Below are 18,781 nucleotides of genomic sequence, written 5' to 3'. Positions count from 1 at the left end.
AACCAAATTCTCTCACTGAGAAATATGCTTTTCATAATATGTGGCCTTGCTTTCTCTTCATTTGCTTGGTTGCACTAAATACATTGCATAAACCAACTTTCTCTCCCTGAGAAAGTTGCTTTTCATCATATTTGGCTTTTCTTTCTCTTTATTTGTTTAGTTGCACTAAATACATTGCATAAACCAACTTTCTCTCCCTGAGAAAGTTGCTTTTCATCATATGTGGCTTTTCTTTCTCTTTATTTGTTTAGTTGCACTAAATACAGCTTTAGTGTTCTTAGAAGCTCCAAATCAGTAATTCTGTGGTTTGAAGCTGTAATTTGACTTTCTCTGCAAAAAAAGCTCTAAAACATAAAAATCTGTCTTCTGTATTGGAAAGAACATTACATTTCATGAGAAAGAAACATGTTTCATGTATTTAAGCTTTACTCTTAAAATTGCGTAAACCAACTTTCTCTCACTGAGAAAGAAGCTTTTCAGTGTTTGTGGCCTTGCTTTCTCTTCATTTGCTTAGTTGCACTAAATATAGTATTAGTGTTCTCAGAATCTCCAAATTAGTGACTCTGAGCATTTAACCTGTAACTTGACTTTCTCTGCTAAAAAAAATCTAGAACATGAAAATCTGTCTTCTGCATTGCAAATACCATTACATTTAATGAGAAAAAACATCTTTCATGTACTGAAGCTTTACTCTTAAAATTGCATAAACCAACTTTCTCCCACTGAGAAAGAAGCTTTTCAGTGTTTGTAGCCTTGCTCTCTCTTCTTTTGCTTAGTTGCACTTAACACAGCATTATTGTTCTTAATAGCTCCAAATTAGTAATTCTGTGGTTTGAAGCTGTAATTTGACTTTCTCTACAATAAAGCTCTAAAACATAAAAATCTGTGTTATGCATTGCAAATAACATTACATTTCATGAGAAAGAAACATCTTTCATGCACTTAAGCTTTACTCTTAAAATTGCATAAATCAACTTTCTTTTACTGAGAAAGAAGCTTTTCAGCATATGTGCCCAAGCTTTTTCTTCATTTGCTTAGTTGCACTAAACACAGCATTAGTGTTCTTAGACGTTCTAAACAAGCAATTCTGTCCCTTGAAGCTCTAACATGACTTTCTCTGCAAAAAAAATCTCTAAAACATGAAAATCTGTCTTCTGCATTGCAAATAACATTATATTTCATGAGAAAGAAACATCTTTCATGTACATAAGCTTTACTCATAATATTAAATGAACCAACTTTCTCTCACTGAGAAAGATGCTTTTCATAATATGTGGCCTTGCTTTCTCTTCATTTGCTTGGTTGCACTAAATACATTGCATAAACCAACTTTCTCTCCCTGAGAAAGTTGCTTTTCATCATATTTGGCTTTTCTTTCTCTTTATTTGTTTAGTTGCACTAAATACATTGCATAAACCAACTTTCTCTCCCTGAGAAAGTTGCTTTTCATCATATGTGGCTTTTCTTTCTCTTTATTTGTTTAGTTGCACTAAATACAGCTTTAGTGTTCTTAGAAGCTCCAAATCAGTAATTCTGTGGTTTGAAGCTGTAATTTGACTTTCTCTGCAAAAAAAGCTCTAAAACATGAAAATCTGTCTTCTGCATTGCAAATAACATTATATTTCATGAGAAAGAAACATATTTCATGTACTTAAGCTTTACTCTTAATATTAAATGAACCAACTTTCTCTCACTGAGAAAGATGCTTTTAATCATATGTGGCCTTGCTTTCTCTTCATTTGCTTAGTTGCACTAAAAACAGTATTAGTGTTCTCAGAAGCTCCAAATTAGTGACTCAGAGCATTTAATCTGTAACTTGACTTTCTCTGCAAAAAAAAACTAAAACATGAAAATCTGTCTTCTGCATTGCAAATAACATTATATTTCATGAGAAAGAAACATATTTCATGTACTTAAGCTTTACTCTTAATATTAAATGAACCAACTTTCTCTCACTGAGAAAGATGCTTTTCATAATATGTGGCCTTGCTTTCTCTTCATTTGCTTAGTTGCACTAAAAACAGTATTAGTGTTCTCAGAAGCTCCAAATTAGTGACTCTGAGCATTTAACCTGTAACTTGACTTTCTCTGCAAAAAAAAAACTAAAACATGAAAATCTGTCTTCTGCATTGCAAATAACATTATATTTCATGAGAAATAAACATATTTCATGAACTTAAGCTTTACTCTTAATATTAAATGAACCAACTTTCTCTCACTGAGAAAGATGCTTTTCATAATATGTGGCCTTGCTTTCTCTTCATTTGCTTGGTTGCACTAAATACATTGCATAAACCAACTTTCTCTCACTGAGAAAGATGCTTTTCATCATATGTGGCCTTGCTTTCTCTTCATTTGCTTAGTTGCACTAAAAACAGTATTAGTGTTCTCAGAAGCTACAAATTAGTGACTCTGAGCATTTAACCTGTAACTTGACTTTCTCTGCAAAAAAAAACTAAAACATGAAAATCTGTCTTCTGCATTGCAAATAACATTATATTTCATGAGAAATAAACATATTTCATGAACTTAAGCTTTACTCTTAATATTAAATGAACCAACTTTCTCTCACTGAGAAAGATGCTTTTCATAATATGTGGCCTTGCTTTCTCTTCATTTGCTTGGTTGCACTAAATACATTGCATAAACCAACTTTCTCTCCCTGAGAAAGTTGCTTTTCATCATATTTGGCTTTTCTTTCTCTTTATTTGTTTAGTTGCACTAAATACATTGCATAAACCAACTTTCGCTCCCTGAGAAAGTTGCTTTTCATCATATGTGGCTTTTCTTTCTCTTTATTTGTTTAGTTGCACTAAATACAGCTTTAGTGTTCTTAGAAGCTCCAAATCAGTAATTCTGTGGTTTGAAGCTGTAATTTGACTTTCTCTGCAAAAAAAGCTCTAAAACATAAAAATCTGTCTTCTGCATTGGAAAGAACATTACATTTCATGAGAAAGAAACATGTTTCATGTATTTAAGCTTTACTCTTAAAATTGCGTAAACCAACTTTCTCTCACTGAGAAAGAAGCTTTTCAGTGTTTGTGGCCTTGCTTTCTCTTCATTTGCTTAGTTGCACTAAATATAGTATTAGTGTTCTCAGAATCTCCAAATTAGTGACTCTGAGCATTTAACCTGTAACTTGACTTTCTCTGCTAAAAAAAATCTAGAACATGAAAATCTGTCTTCTGCATTGCAAATACCATTACATTTCATGAGAAAAAAACATCTTTCATGTACTGAAGCTTTACTCTTAAAATTGCATAAACCAACTTTCTCCCACTGAGAAAGAAGCTTTTCAGTGTTTGTAGCCTTGCTCTCTCTTCTTTTGCTTAATTGCACTTAACACAGCATTATTGTTCTTAATAGCTCCAAATTAGTAATTCTGTGGTTTGAAGCTGTAATTTGACTTTCTCTACAATAAAGCTGTAAAACATAAAAATCTGTGTTATGCATTGCAAATAACATTACATTTCATGAGAAAGAAACATCTTTCATTTACTTAAGCTTTACTCTTAAAATTGCGTAAATCAACTTTCTTTTACTGAGAAAGAAGCTTTTCAGCATATGTGCCCAAGCTTTTTCTTCATTTGCTTAGTTGCACTAAACACAGCATTAGTGTTCTTAGACGTTCTAAACAAGCAATTCTGTCCCTTGAAGCTCTAACATGACTTTCTCTGCAAAAAAAGCTCTAAAACATGAAAATCTGTCTTCTGCATTGCAAATAACATTATATTTAATGAGAAAGAAACATATTTCATGTACTTAAGCTTTACTCTTAATATTAAATGAACCAACTTTCTCTCACTGAGAAAGATGCTTTTCATAATATGTGGCCTTGCTTTCTTGCTTAGTTGCACTTAACAAAGCATTAGTGTTCTTAATAGCTCCAAATTAGTAATTCTGTGGTTTGAAGCTGTAATTTGACTTTCTCTACAACAAAGCTCTAAAACATAAAAATCTGTGTTATGCATTGCAAATAACATTACATTTCATGAGAAAGAAACATCTTTCATGTACTTAAGCTTTACTCTTAAAATTGCGTAAATCAACTTTCTTTTACTGAGAAAGAAGCTTTTCAGCATATGTGCCCAAGCTTTTTCTTAATTTGCTTAGTTGCACTAAACACAGCATTAGTGTTCTTAGACGTTCTAAACAAGCAATTCTGTCCCTTGAAGCTCTAACATGACTTTCTCTGCAAAAAAAGCTCTAAAACATGAAAATCTGTCTTCTGCATTGCAAATAACATTATATTTCATGAGAAAGAAACATCTTTCATGTACTTAAGCTTTACTCTTAATATTAAATGAACCAACTTTCTCTCACTGAGAAAGATGCTTTTCATAATATGTGGCCTTGCTTTCTCTTCATTTGCTTGGTTGCACTAAATACATTGCATAAACCAACTTTCTCTCACTGAGAAAGATGCTTTTCATCATATGTGGCCTTGCTTTCTCTTCATTTGCTTAGTTGCACTAAAAACAGTATTAGTGTTCTCAGAAGCTCCAAATTAGTGACTCTGAGCATTTAACCTGTAACTTGACTTTCTCTGTAAAAAAAAACTAAAACATGAAAATCTGTCTTCTGTATTGCAAATACCATTACATTTCATGAGAAAAAACATCTTTCATGTACTTAAGCTTTACTCTTAAAATGGCATAAACCAACTTTCTCTCACTGAGAAAGAAGCTTTTCAGTGTTTGTAGCCTTGCTCTCTCTTCTTTTGCTTAGTTGCACTTAACACAGCATTATTGTTCTTAATAGCTCCAAATTAGTAATTATGTGGTTTGAAGCTGTAATTTGACTTTCTCTACAATAAAGCTCTAAAACATAAAAATCTGTGTTATGCATTGCAAATAAATTACATTTCATGAGAAAGAAACATCTTTCATGTACTTAAGCTTTACTCTTAAAATTGCGTAAATCAACTTTCTTTTACTGAGAAAGAAGCTTTTCAGCATATGTGCCCAAGCTTTTTCTTCATTTGCTTAGTTGCACTAAATACAGCATTAGTGTTCTTAGACGTTCTAAACAAGCAATTCTGTCCCTTGAAGCTCTAACATGACTTTCTCTGCAAAAAAAAGCTCTAAAACATGAAAATCTGTCTTTTGCATTGCAAATAACATTATATTTCATGAGAAAGAAACATATTTCATGTACTTAAGCTTTACTCTTAATATTAAATGAACCAACTTTCTCTCACTGAGAAAGATGCTTTTCATAATATGTGGCCTTGCTTTCTCTTCATTTGCTTGGTTGCACTAAATACATTGCATAAACCAACTTTCTCTCCCTGAGAAAGTTGCTTTTCATCATATGTGGCTTTTCTTTCTCTTTATTTGTTTAGTTGCACTAAATACAGCTTTAGTGTTCTTAGAAGCTCCAAATCAGTAATTCTGTGGTTTGAAGCTGTAATTTGACTTTCTCTGCAAAAAAAGCTCTAAAACATGAAAATCTGTCTTCTGCATTGCAAATAACATTATATTTCATGAGAAAGAAACATATTTCATGTACTTAAGCTTTACTCTTAATATTAAATGAACCAACTTTCTCTCACTGAGAAAGATGCTTTTAATCATATGTGGCCTTGCTTTCTCTTCATTTGCTTAGTTGCACTAAAAACAGTATTAGTGTTCTCAGAAGCTCCAAATTAGTGACTCAGAGCATTTAATCTGTAACTTGACTTTCTCTGCAAAAAAAAACTAAAACATGAAAATCTGTCTTCTGCATTGCAAATAACATTATATTTCATGAGAAAGAAACATATTTCATGTACTTAAGCTTTACTCTTAATATTAAATGAACCAACTTTCTCTCACTGAGAAAGATGCTTTTCATAATATGTGGCCTTGCTTTCTCTTCATTTGCTTAGTTGCACTAAAAACAGTATTAGTGTTCTCAGAAGCTCCAAATTAGTGACTCTGAGCATTTAACCTGTAACTTGACTTTCTCTGCAAAAAAAAACTAAAACATGAAAATCTGTCTTCTGCATTGCAAATAACATTATATTTCATGAGAAATAAACATATTTCATGAACTTAAGCTTTACTCTTAATATTAAATGAACCAACTTTCTCTCACTGAGAAAGATGCTTTTCATAATATGTGGCCTTGCTTTCTCTTCATTTGCTTGGTTGCACTAAATACATTGCATAAACCAACTTTCTCTCACTGAGAAAGATGCTTTTCATCATATGTGGCCTTGCTTTCTCTTCATTTGCTTAGTTGCACTAAAAACAGTATTAGTGTTCTCAGAAGCTACAAATTAGTGACTCTGAGCATTTAACCTGTAACTTGACTTTCTCTGCAAAAAAAACTAAAACATGAAAATCTGTCTTCTGCATTGCAAATAACATTATATTTCATGAGAAATAAACATATTTCATGAACTTAAGCTTTACTCTTAATATTAAATGAACCAACTTTCTCTCACTGAGAAAGATGCTTTTCATAATATGTGGCCTTGCTTTCTCTTCATTTGCTTGGTTGCACTAAATACATTGCATAAACCAACTTTCTCTCCCTGAGAAAGTTGCTTTTCATCATATTTGGCTTTTCTTTCTCTTTATTTGTTTAGTTGCACTAAATACATTGCATAAACCAACTTTCGCTCCCTGAGAAAGTTGCTTTTCATCATATGTGGCTTTTCTTTCTCTTTATTTGTTTAGTTGCACTAAATACAGCTTTAGTGTTCTTAGAAGCTCCAAATCAGTAATTCTGTGGTTTGAAGCTGTAATTTGACTTTCTCTGCAAAAAAAGCTCTAAAACATAAAAATCTGTCTTCTGCATTGGAAAGAACATTACATTTCATGAGAAAGAAACATGTTTCATGTATTTAAGCTTTACTCTTAAAATTGCGTAAACCAACGTTCTCTCACTGAGAAAGAAGCTTTTCAGTGTTTGTGGCCTTGCTTTCTCTTCATTTGCTTAGTTGCACTAAATATAGTATTAGTGTTCTCAGAATCTCCAAATTAGTGACTCTGAGCATTTAACCTGTAACTTGACTTTCTCTGCTAAAAAAAATCTAGAACATGAAAATCTGTCTTCTGCATTGCAAATACCATTACATTTCATGAGAAAAAAACATCTTTCATGTACTGAAGCTTTACTCTTAAAATTGCATAAACCAACTTTCTCCCACTGAGAAAGAAGCTTTTCAGTGTTTGTAGCCTTGCTCTCTCTTCTTTTGCTTAATTGCACTTAACACAGCATTATTGTTCTTAATAGCTCCAAATTAGTAATTCTGTGGTTTGAAGCTGTAATTTGACTTTCTCTACAATAAAGCTGTAAAACATAAAAATCTGTGTTATGCATTGCAAATAACATTACATTTCATGAGAAAGAAACATCTTTCATTTACTTAAGCTTTACTCTTAAAATTGCGTAAATCAACTTTCTTTTACTGAGAAAGAAGCTTTTCAGCATATGTGCCCAAGCTTTTTCTTCATTTGCTTAGTTGCACTAAACACAGCATTAGTGTTCTTAGACGTTCTAAACAAGCAATTCTGTCCCTTGAAGCTCTAACATGACTTTCTCTGCAAAAAAAGCTCTAAAACATGAAAATCTGTCTTCTGCATTGCAAATAACATTATATTTAATGAGAAAGAAACATATTTCATGTACTTAAGCTTTACTCTTAATATTAAATGAACCAACTTTCTCTCACTGAGAAAGATGCTTTTCATAATATGTGGCCTTGCTTTCTTGCTTAGTTGCACTTAACAAAGCATTAGTGTTCTTAATAGCTCCAAATTAGTAATTCTGTGGTTTGAAGCTGTAATTTGACTTTCTCTACAACAAAGCTCTAAAACATAAAAATCTGTGTTATGCATTGCAAATAACATTACATTTCATGAGAAAGAAACATCTTTCATGTACTTAAGCTTTACTCTTAAAATTGCGTAAATCAACTTTCTTTTACTGAGAAAGAAGCTTTTCAGCATATGTGCCCAAGCTTTTTCTTCATTTGCTTAGTTGCACTAAACACAGCATTAGTGTTCTTAGACGTTCTAAACAAGCAATTCTGTCCCTTGAAGCTCTAACATGACTTTCTCTGCAAAAAAAGCTCTAAAACATGAAAATCTGTCTTCTGCATTGCAAATAACATTATATTTCATGAGAAAGAAACATCTTTCATGTACTTAAGCTTTACTCTTAATATTAAATGAACCAACTTTCTCTCACTGAGAAAGATGCTTTTCATAATATGTGGCCTTGCTTTCTCTTCATTTGCTTGGTTGCACTAAATACATTGCATAAACCAACTTTCTCTCACTGAGAAAGATGCTTTTCATCATATGTGGCCTTGCTTTCTCTTCATTTGCTTAGTTGCACTAAAAACAGTATTAGTGTTCTCAGAAGCTCCAAATTAGTGACTCTGAGCATTTAACCTGTAACTTGACTTTCTCTGTAAAAAAAAACTAAAACATGAAAATCTGTCTTCTGTATTGCAAATACCATTACATTTCATGAGAAAAAACATCTTTCATGTACTTAAGCTTTACTCTTAAAATTGCATAAACCAACTTTCTCTCACTGAGAAAGAAGCTTTTCAGTGTTTGTAGCCTTGCTCTCTCTTCTTTTGCTTAGTTGCACTTAACACAGCATTATTGTTCTTAATAGCTCCAAATTAGTAATTCTGTGGTTTGAAGCTGTAATTTGACTTTCTCTACAATAAAGCTCTAAAACATAAAAATCTGTGTTATGCATTGCAAATAAATTACATTTCATGAGAAAGAAACATCTTTCATGTACTTAAGCTTTACTCTTAAAATTGCGTAAATCAACTTTCTTTTACTGAGAAAGAAGCTTTTCAGCATACGTGCCCAAGCTTTTTCTTCATTTGCTTAGTTGCACTAAATACAGCATTAGTGTTCTTAGACGTTCTAAACAAGCAATTCTGTCCCTTGAAGCTCTAACATGACTTTCTCTGCAAAAAAAAGCTCTAAAACATGAAAATCTGTCTTTTGCATTGCAAATAACATTATATTTCATGAGAAAGAAACATATTTCATGTACTTAAGCTTTACTCTTAATATTAAATGAACCAACTTTCTCTCACTGAGAAAGATGCTTTTCATAATATGTGGCCTTGCTTTCTCTTCATTTGCTTGGTTGCACTAAATACATTGCATAAACCAACTTTCTCTCCCTGAGAAAGTTGCTTTTCATCATATTTGGCTTTTCTTTCTCTTTATTTGTTTAGTTGCACTAAATACATTGCATAAACCAACTTTCTCTCCCTGAGAAAGTTGCTTTTCATCATATGTGGCTTTTCTTTCTCTTTATTTGTTTAGTTGCACTAAATACAGCTTTAGTGTTCTTAGAAGCTCCAAATCAGTAATTCTGTGGTTTGAAGCTGTAATTTGACTTTCTCTACAATAAAGCTCTAAAACATAAAAATCTGTGTTATGCATTGCAAATAAATTACATTTCATGAGAAAGAAACATCTTTCATGTACTTAAGCTTTACTCTTAAAATTGCGTAAATCAACTTTCTTTTACTGAGAAAGAAGCTTTTCAGCATATGTGCCCAAGCTTTTTCTTCATTTGCTTAGTTGCACTAAACACAGCATTAGTGTTCTTAGACGTTCTAAACAAGCAATTCTGTCCCTTGAAGCTCTAACATGACTTTCTCTGCAAAAAAAAGCTCTAAAACATGAAAATCTGTCTTCTGCATTGCAAATAACATTATATTTAATGAGAAAGAAACATATTTCATGTACTTAAGCTTTACTCTTAATATTAAATGAACCAACTTTCTCTCACTGAGAAAGATGCTTTTCATAATATGTGGCCTTGCTTTCTTGCTTAGTTGCACTTAACAAAGCATTAGTGTTCTTAATAGCTCCAAATTAGTAATTCTGTGGTTTGAAGCTGTAATTTGACTTTCTCTACAATAAAGCTCTAAAACATAAAAATCTGTGTTATGCATTGCAAATAACATTACATTTCATGAGAAATTAACATTATTCATGTACTTAAGCTTTACTCTTAAAATTGCGTAAATCAACTTTCTTTTACTGAGAAAGAAGCTTTTCAGCCAATGTGCCCAAGCTTTTTCTTCATTTGCTTAGTTGCACTAAACACAGCATTAGAGACAGAGGTCTCTAAGATGGCGCCGGTGAGATCGGCTGCCGTCACGACTGCTCCGACCAAACTTTGTCTTCTTTTGTTATTTTTTCGTATTGTTAACTATAAACACCGGTTTCTTTTTGTAAGATGGCCATTCTTACATACGACAGGGCCACTCTTATTTCTATTGGTGCACAATGCACTAACCTTTCGCCGATTTTGAACCCGGACCCATCCTGGCCAAGCGAGATCCTGAGGAGGAACAAAGGACGCGACCCGTACCGGCGTCCTCGAGGGAAACGAGCTGGCGTCAGGAACAGGCTGAGGGCACGCGCACACCGCGCTCCCTTACCAAGTGTCCTGCTCGCCAATGTCCAGTCGCTGGATAACAAACTCGATGACCTCAGGGCAAGAGTCAGGTTCCAGAGGGACATTCGGGACTGCAACCTTCTCTGCTTCACCGAGACATGGCTGAACCCAGCGGTACCAGACCACGCCATCCAGCCGGCCGAGTTCTTCTCGGTTTACCGCATGGACAGAACGCTGGACTCGGGGAAGACTAGGGGAGGTGGAGTATGTCTGATGGTGAACAAACACTGGTGCGACAGCGCGAGCATTGTAGCCCTCTCACGCTCCTGCACACCGAATCTTGAACTTCTGACCATCAAATGTCGCCCTTTTTATCTCCCTCGGGAATTTAGCTCGGTCATTGTCAGTGCCGTTTATATTCCACCTCAAGCGGACACGGACACTGCGATATGGGATTTACATGAAACACTACACCTTCACCAGACACAGCACCGGGACGCCGCATTCATTGTTTTGGGAGATTTCAACAGTGCCAACCTCAAGCGTGCACTGCCGAACTTCCATCAGCACATCAGCTGCCTCACCAGGGGCGAAAGGACATTAGATCACTGTTACACCCCATACAAGAACGGCTACAAGGCACAGTCACAACCACTGTTTGGGAAATCGGACCACGCCGCCATCTTCCTCATGCCTGTTTACAAACAGAGGCTGAAACAGGAAGCCCCGGTGCAGAGGGAGGTCCAACGCTGGACGGACCAATCGGTGGCCACTCTGCAGGACGCGCTAGATGACGCAGACTGGGACATGTTCCGGCGCAGCTCTGATGACGTCAGCTTGTTTACGGAAGCGGTTGTGGGATTTATAGAGAAACTAATGGATGATACGGTGCAAAAAAACCATCATCAGGACGTTTCCCAACCAGAAGCCGTGGGTGGATAAAACCATCCGCGACGCCCTGAGATCCCGCTCCGCTGCCTACAACACAGGGCTCATCACCGGGAACATGGATGATTACAAGGCTGCATCTTACAGCGTGCGCAGATCGGTGAAGGCGGCGAAGCAGCGCTACGGGAGGAAACTAGAGTCGCTATTCCAACATGGCGGCTCTAGGAGTCTGTGGCAGGGACTTAGAACCATCACGGACTATAAAACACCACCCTCCAGATCGGGGAATGCGGACGCTTCTCTGGCTGACGAGCTGAACACTTTTTATGCTCGCTTCGAGGCTGCAGCTAATCACGCTAACGGCGCTAGCAGTGCTAACTGCATGCACGCTGAGGAAGCCGGTGAGGACAACGTATTCACCATCACGGAGCATGACGTGAGGAGGGCATTCAAGAGAGTGAACATCAGGAAGGCAGCAGGACCAGATGGCATCACAGGTCGGGTTCTGAAGGCCTGCGCTGACCAGCTAGCACCGGTGTTCACCGAGATCTTCAACCTCTCCCTGGAACAGTCCATAGTCCCCTCATGCTTTAAGCAGTCCACCATTGTTCCTGCCCCCAAGAAACCACAGCCCACCTGCCTAAACGACTATCGCCCTGTAGCCCTCACATCAGTGGTGATGAAGTGCTTTGAGAGACTGGTCAGAGACTTCATCATTGCATCACTACCAGACACACTGGATCCACTACAGTTTGCATACAGACATAACCGCTCCACGGAGGATGCCATCTCACACCTCCTCCACACCACAACAAGTCACCTGGACTGCAGAAAAGGGAATTATGTAAAAATGCTGTTTGTGGACTACAGTTCAGCGTTTAACACCATAATTCCCTCCACACTCACCTCCAAGTTGGAGGTCCTTGGTCTCAGCACATCCTTGTGCCAATGGATCTCCAGCTTCCTGAAGGACAGACAGCAAGCCGTACGGATGGGTAAACACCTCATCCTCCATCACCCTAAGCACTGGAGCCCCTCAAGGTTGTGTTCTGAGCCCCCTGCTGTACTCACTGTACACTTATGACTGCGTGGCCACTTCCAACTCCACCACCATCATCAAGTTTGCTGATGACACTGTTGTGTTGGGCCTGATCTCAGACAACGACGAGACGGCCTACATACAGGAGATTAAGAACCTGGAGAGTTGGTGCCAGGTGAATAGTCTACACCTGAACATCAGCAAAACTAAGGAGCTGATAGTGGACTTCAGTACGAAGCAGGAGCGGTCATACCAGCCGATCACGATCGACGGGACTCCAGTGGAGAGAGTGGACAGCTTCAGATACCTGGGTGTTCACATCACGCAGGACTTGACTTGGTCCTGTCATACCAGCACCCTGGTGAAGAAGGCCAGGCAGCGTCTGTACCATCTGAGACGCTTAAAGGACTTTAGACTTCCCTCTCGGGTGCTTAAGACTTTTTACACCTGCACCATCGAGAGCGTCCTGACGGGCAGCATCACTTCCTGGTTCGGGAACTGCACTATGCAGGACAGACGAGCCCTCCAGAGGGTGGTGCGTTCAGCGGAACGTACCATTCACACCGAGCTCCCTGACCTGCAGGACATCTACAGCAAGCGGTGCCTGACCAGGGCCAGGAAGATAGTGAAGGACCTCAGCCATCCCAACAATGGACTCTTTTCTCTGCTGCGTTCAGGGAGACGCTTCCGCTCCATGAAGGCGAACACAGAGAGAATGAGGAGGAGCTTCTTCCCGCAGGCCATTCGGAGTCTTAACCACTCTCCACTATAATCACATCACCACACACTTCCACTTTGCACATTTTTCAAGTACAATCTGCACTAATTTGTAAAAGGTTACGTAAGGATAAATGAGTGGGACTTACATACCATTTGTCTTTGTCTTTAGTATTCCTTTTACTCACTTATACACTTTACTGCACTGCACAGCACACGGACACGGACACTTTATCACTGACATACACTTTACTTTTTATAGAATCTATATAGAATCATATTCTATTTTTTATTCCTCATATCTATTTTTATTCTCATATCTATTTGTTATTTTATTTTATTGCTAGTTTATTTCTGTATATATGTTTACTGTACTTTTTCTATTTGTATTTTTGTAAACTTTAGGTTTTTCTTAATTTTGTTGGACAATTTGTTGGACAGTCGTACAATACATTTCACTACATGTCGTACTACGTATGTATATGTATGTGACAAATAAAATTTGATTTTTTTTTTTGTTCTTAGACGTTCTAAACAAGCAATTCTGTCCCTTGAAGCTCTAACATGACTTTCTCTGCAAAAAAAGCTCTAAAACATGAAAATCTGTCTTCTGCATTGCAAATAACATTATATTTCATGAGAAAGAAACATCTTTCATGTACATAAGCTTTACTCATAATATTAAATGAACCAACTTTCTCTCACTGAGAAAGATGCTTTTCATAATATGTGGCCTTGCTTTCTCTTCATTTGCTTGGTTGCACTAAATACATTGCATGAACCAACTTTCTCTCCCTGAGAAAGTTGCTTTTCATCATATTTGGCTTTTCTTTCTCTTTATTTGTTTAGTTGCACTAAATACAGCTTTAGTGTTCTTAGAAGCTCCAAATCAGTAATTCTGTGGTTTGAAGCTGTAATTTGACTTTCTCTGCAAAAAAAGCTCTAAAACATAAAAATCTGTCTTCTGCATTGCAAATAACATTACATTTCATGAGAAAGAAACATGTTTCATGTATTTAAGCTTTACTCTTAAAATTGCGTAAACCAACTTTCTCTCACCGAGAAAGAAGCTTTTCAGTGTTTGTGGCCTTGTTTTCTCTTCATTTGCTTAGTTGCACTAAATATAGTATTAGTGTTCTCAGAATCTCCAAATTAGTGACTCTGAGCATTTAACCTGTAACTTGACTTTCTCTGCTAAAAAAATTTTTAAACATGAAAATCTGTCTTCTGCATTGCAAATAGCATTACATTTCATGAGAAAAAACATCTTTCATGTACTGAAGCTTTACTCTTAAAATTGCATAAACCAACTTTCTCTCACTGAGAAAGAAGCTTTTCAGCATATGTGGCCCTGCTTTCTCTTCATTTGCTTAGTTGCACTAAATACAGCAGTAGTGTTCTTAGAAGCTCCAAATTAGTAACTCTGTGGTTTGAAGCTGTAATTTGACTTTCTCTACAATAAAGCTCTAAAACATAAAAATCTGTGTTATGCATTGCAAATAACATTACATTTCATGAGAAAGAAACATCTTTCATGTACTGAAGCTTTACTCTTAAAATTGCAATAAACCAACTTTCTCTCACTGAGAAAGAAGCTTTTCAGTGGTTGTGGCCTTGCTTTCTCGTCACTTGCTTAGTTGCACTAAATACAGCATTAGTGTTCTTAGAAGCTCCAAATTAGTAACTCTGTGCATTTAAACTGTAAAGACAGCATATTTGGAGTCTCTAACTCAAACTATCTAGTGCCACCACTTGTCCAAAGTTTCGCTCATGTTTATGCTAATAATTTTTAACCGTAAGGTCTAGAAGGAAAATTATTTTCCAATCGAATCTGATCATCTTCAGACTGTGACAACAAAAATTTATGGATTTCGTTTTGATAGCCAAAACTGCTTTTTTATAGCACAACAAATTTGAGGCATGATGCCAGTCTACGTTTGAGGCTGTAACTCTGCAAAGCTTTGACATACTGACATCAAACTTTGTGTGTGCCTTTGTCACCTCACACAGAACACACCACATTGATGTGATAACAGTCAAAAGTGATAAGGCGTTAAATAATTTTACCAGTGGGGAAGTCTTGGCCTAATGGTTAGCGAGTCGGACTCGTAATCCAAAGGTTGCGAGTTTGAGTCTCGGGCCAGCAGGATGAATGTGAATGGGGAGTGAATGCTCAGCGCTCTCTCCACCCTCAATACCACGAGAGAGGTGCCTTTGAGCAAGGCACAGAACCCCCAACTGCTCCCCGGGCGCCGCAGCATAAATGGCTGCCCACTTCTCCGGGTGTGTGTTCACGGTGTGTGTGTGTGCGCACTTTGGATGGGTTAAATGTAGAGCATGAATTCCAAGTATGGGTAACCATACTTGGCCGTATGTCACATCACTTTCACTTTTGTTGCAGTTGGTCTGATGCTCAATGCCATGCAGAGCTCCTCATTTTGCCTCTGGTGTGCTTGGCCCCTTAATTGCTCCTTGCAGCTATATTTGAAGTTTGAAATTGGTAAATCTTTAAGAAATTATGTTAGTATGTTGGCTAAAGCCAGGAAATGTGAAGAAAATATAATCGCCAAGATTACAGCTTTCACTCAAAGATTTCCCCTATTTTCTCAGATAATGAAAACAAAGGGAAGCAGAGGGGGCTTTCATTAGATCCAGACAAAGATGGCCAGAGAAGAGTGAACAAAAAATTTTTTTTCCCCCATTTTCCCAATTAGGAGAAAAAAATCCTTTAAAAAAATATGATTTCACATTTGAATATTAATGGTATAAACACATGACCAGAGATCTATTGCTGATTATTGTTAATCTTTTTATAGCTCTCTTTATGAATTTATATTGAATGAAAAGGATACCTCTGATTTCTTACATAGCCTTATTAATAGTAAATCTATATGTGAAGATGAAAAAGAACTGTGCAATAGTCCTATTTGTATAGAGGAAGTCTTACGTGCTATTAAGGTACTTAAGATAAATAAATCCCCTGGTGTGGATGGATTAACTTTTGAATTCTATAAATCCTTTTCTGAAGAACTTGCTCCTTTTCTCTTTTCTCAGAGTATAGAGATTGGATTCATCCACCCTCACACAAGGATTAATTACCTTAATACCCAAGCCAAAGAAAGGCACTTTATTATTAGATAATTGGCACCCAATTTGCTAGCTTAATATTGATTAGAAATTTTGAGTCTCTATATTTTGTAAAGGTAATATGTAATTTAAAGGAAAACAGTTTAATTTAGCTCAAAGGGATTCATTTATGATTTCATAGGGAATTTGAACAAGCCTCGCTGTTTTACAGCTGGTCACTGAGTCGGCCAGCGATTGACTGAATATCAACTCTGCACTGGATATTAAAATCCAAAATATAGTGATAACACTATTTAATAGCACAGTAACAAGATCGGCAGTTTAAGACATTAACTTGTAAGCATAAAACACAAGATACTTGTCTTTTCAATATAAATAAGGCTTTATTTGATAAATCTAAGACATGTAAACTAATCTAACACATGAACACAAGCATTCACAAATTCACACGTCGCAGAAAGAGAGAAAGTGAGGAAAGTTTTGATGAGTTTAAGAGAATGAAAATGTGATATCCCAATTTTACAGCAATATGTGGTATTGCATAGACCTGAACAACCATCAATCACTTAACCCTTGCATTGAGTTTCTCAATGAGGCTAAAATTTATATTAATACTTGATTGCGTTGCCCTGGGAGTTAAGGGATTCCCTTTTGTTGTCTTCCTGGCAGAAAAGGGGGTTTCCCGAGGTTACTGATTGGCTGACAGTTCAGTGGTGGTTTGTAGTGAAGTCTTGGGGAGCCAATCGTTGGGCATGGCTGGAGATGGTTTCAGTTGCTAGTTGAAGTTTGAAGCGGGTGCAGTCGAATTGGACTTTGCGGCAAGATTAACTTTTGAACACGAAACTCAACGGAAAGAAAATAATTTAAAGTAAAAAGATGTAATGAAGGATGTAATGAGACTAGGTGGTTTTTCTCCTCATTGTGGAGTTAAGGCATGTAGGCCAGAGCACGCTCAAAGAGCACTAAAAGCAGTGTCAAAACGCTTTAGAGTTTTTAAACTCTGCTTTTTGACACCTCCCAATGGTTGTCTTGACCAATTAGATCCTATCCTGGCTCGGGGTATTGCTCTGTTTCTCCACCCAATCAATAAATCAACATGTCGTGGTCAGTCACATTGTCCGAATTTTACACGCTCTTGTAAAATATAATTTTGGACATGATTTCTATAACAAGACTATGATACATTTGACAAAGAATTGATTGGAAGAAACGTTTAAAGCATGATTTCTCAAACTCATACATACCAATCATGAATATAAATCCTTAAAGTCATTCAATAGTTATTAAAAATACATACATAATATGTGATTAAAACATGATAGTCTAATGAGTGGGTTACATACATAATATGGAGTTATGCATGGAAATGGTTAAGCTGCTCATACGTCCTTTTACAATGATTTTAGGTGCATATGGAAAAGACAGTATCTGAAGTTTTGTGTAGAACAAAAAGACATGTTCTGTGGACAAAGGAATTTCGGTCTGGTCTGTGTCTTCTATGTGTGGAGGAAAAGTCAATCTAAGGAAGCTCGTGATTTCTATCGTGGAACACATGTGATGGCCATCTCTTTGACCACAGTCTTCATTACTTGCCCCAAATTTGACAGTCTCCTTCCTGAGTTTGACTTATCAATAAGTATTATTTTGTCTTATTGTTGCAAGCTGTTCTGTGAAAGAGGCTTGCTGGTTAGGCTTTCTTCAGATGGGTTGAAGCTAGGGATCCGATTTATGACTTCCTGTTGGGCCTTAGGGCGTCTCTGGAATTTCGGCTCCTCATGTTTCAATGTTCTGATCGAATCTTAATTGTGTCTGATTCAGTCTCTTAAATTCTAACAGAAAATTGTAGGCTATATCAAAGATGTTAGACTTTATTATTGATGATACAAAATCTGGTTTCATGAGGAACAGACATATTTTAAATAATATTTGTTTAGTTTTAGATCTCATCGATTATTCCCACCTATATTCAAATATGAGCTTCATTCTTTTTTCAGAGTTCCATAAGGCATTTGATACAGTTGAACATCATATTTTTTCAGCCTTGAAAAAAAATTGGTTTCGGCAACTATTTCGTTAAGACAAAACATAATACTTCAACTGTAATTGTTCAATCAAACTGCGTGCTGGCACCTCACCCAGATTTAATCTTAATCGTATATCAGACAGGGATTCCCTATTTCTCCCTACCCATTCTTACTTTGTTTAATAAAATCGGCAAGTAATTGTGCACAGAGCACTTTAAGAGGAATTACAGTCGCTGGCAACATCATTAACATTAGCCAATTAGCAGATGATACCACTTTTTTTGAAGGATGTAGGAGAAATACCCAAAGCTATTAATATAAAACGTATATTCTCTAAAGCTTCAGGTCTTCACTTGAATATTAATAAGTGTAAAGGTCTCTTAAGCAGTGTGATTTACCACATATTTAGGTATACAGATTGTAAAGGATGAAGAGAGAAGATGTGAGCTAAATTTCTCCCCAATTATTGAGAAGACAAAGAAAACGTTAAATCAGTGGTTACTAAGAGACTCTCAGCTCTCTCTTTAGCAGTCAACAGTAATATTTCCAAGGCTACTGATAATATGCTTTTCATTTTTATGGAAAAATAAAACCCAATCTGTGGTTATGAACACAACTGAAACTGGAGGTCTGAACTTCTTAGATT

Source organism: Barbus barbus (genome assembly GCF_936440315.1).
Source record: "Barbus barbus genome assembly, chromosome: 5".
NCBI lineage: Eukaryota > Metazoa > Chordata > Actinopteri > Cypriniformes > Cyprinidae > Barbus > Barbus barbus.
Note: the sequence above shows the minus strand (reverse complement) of the source record.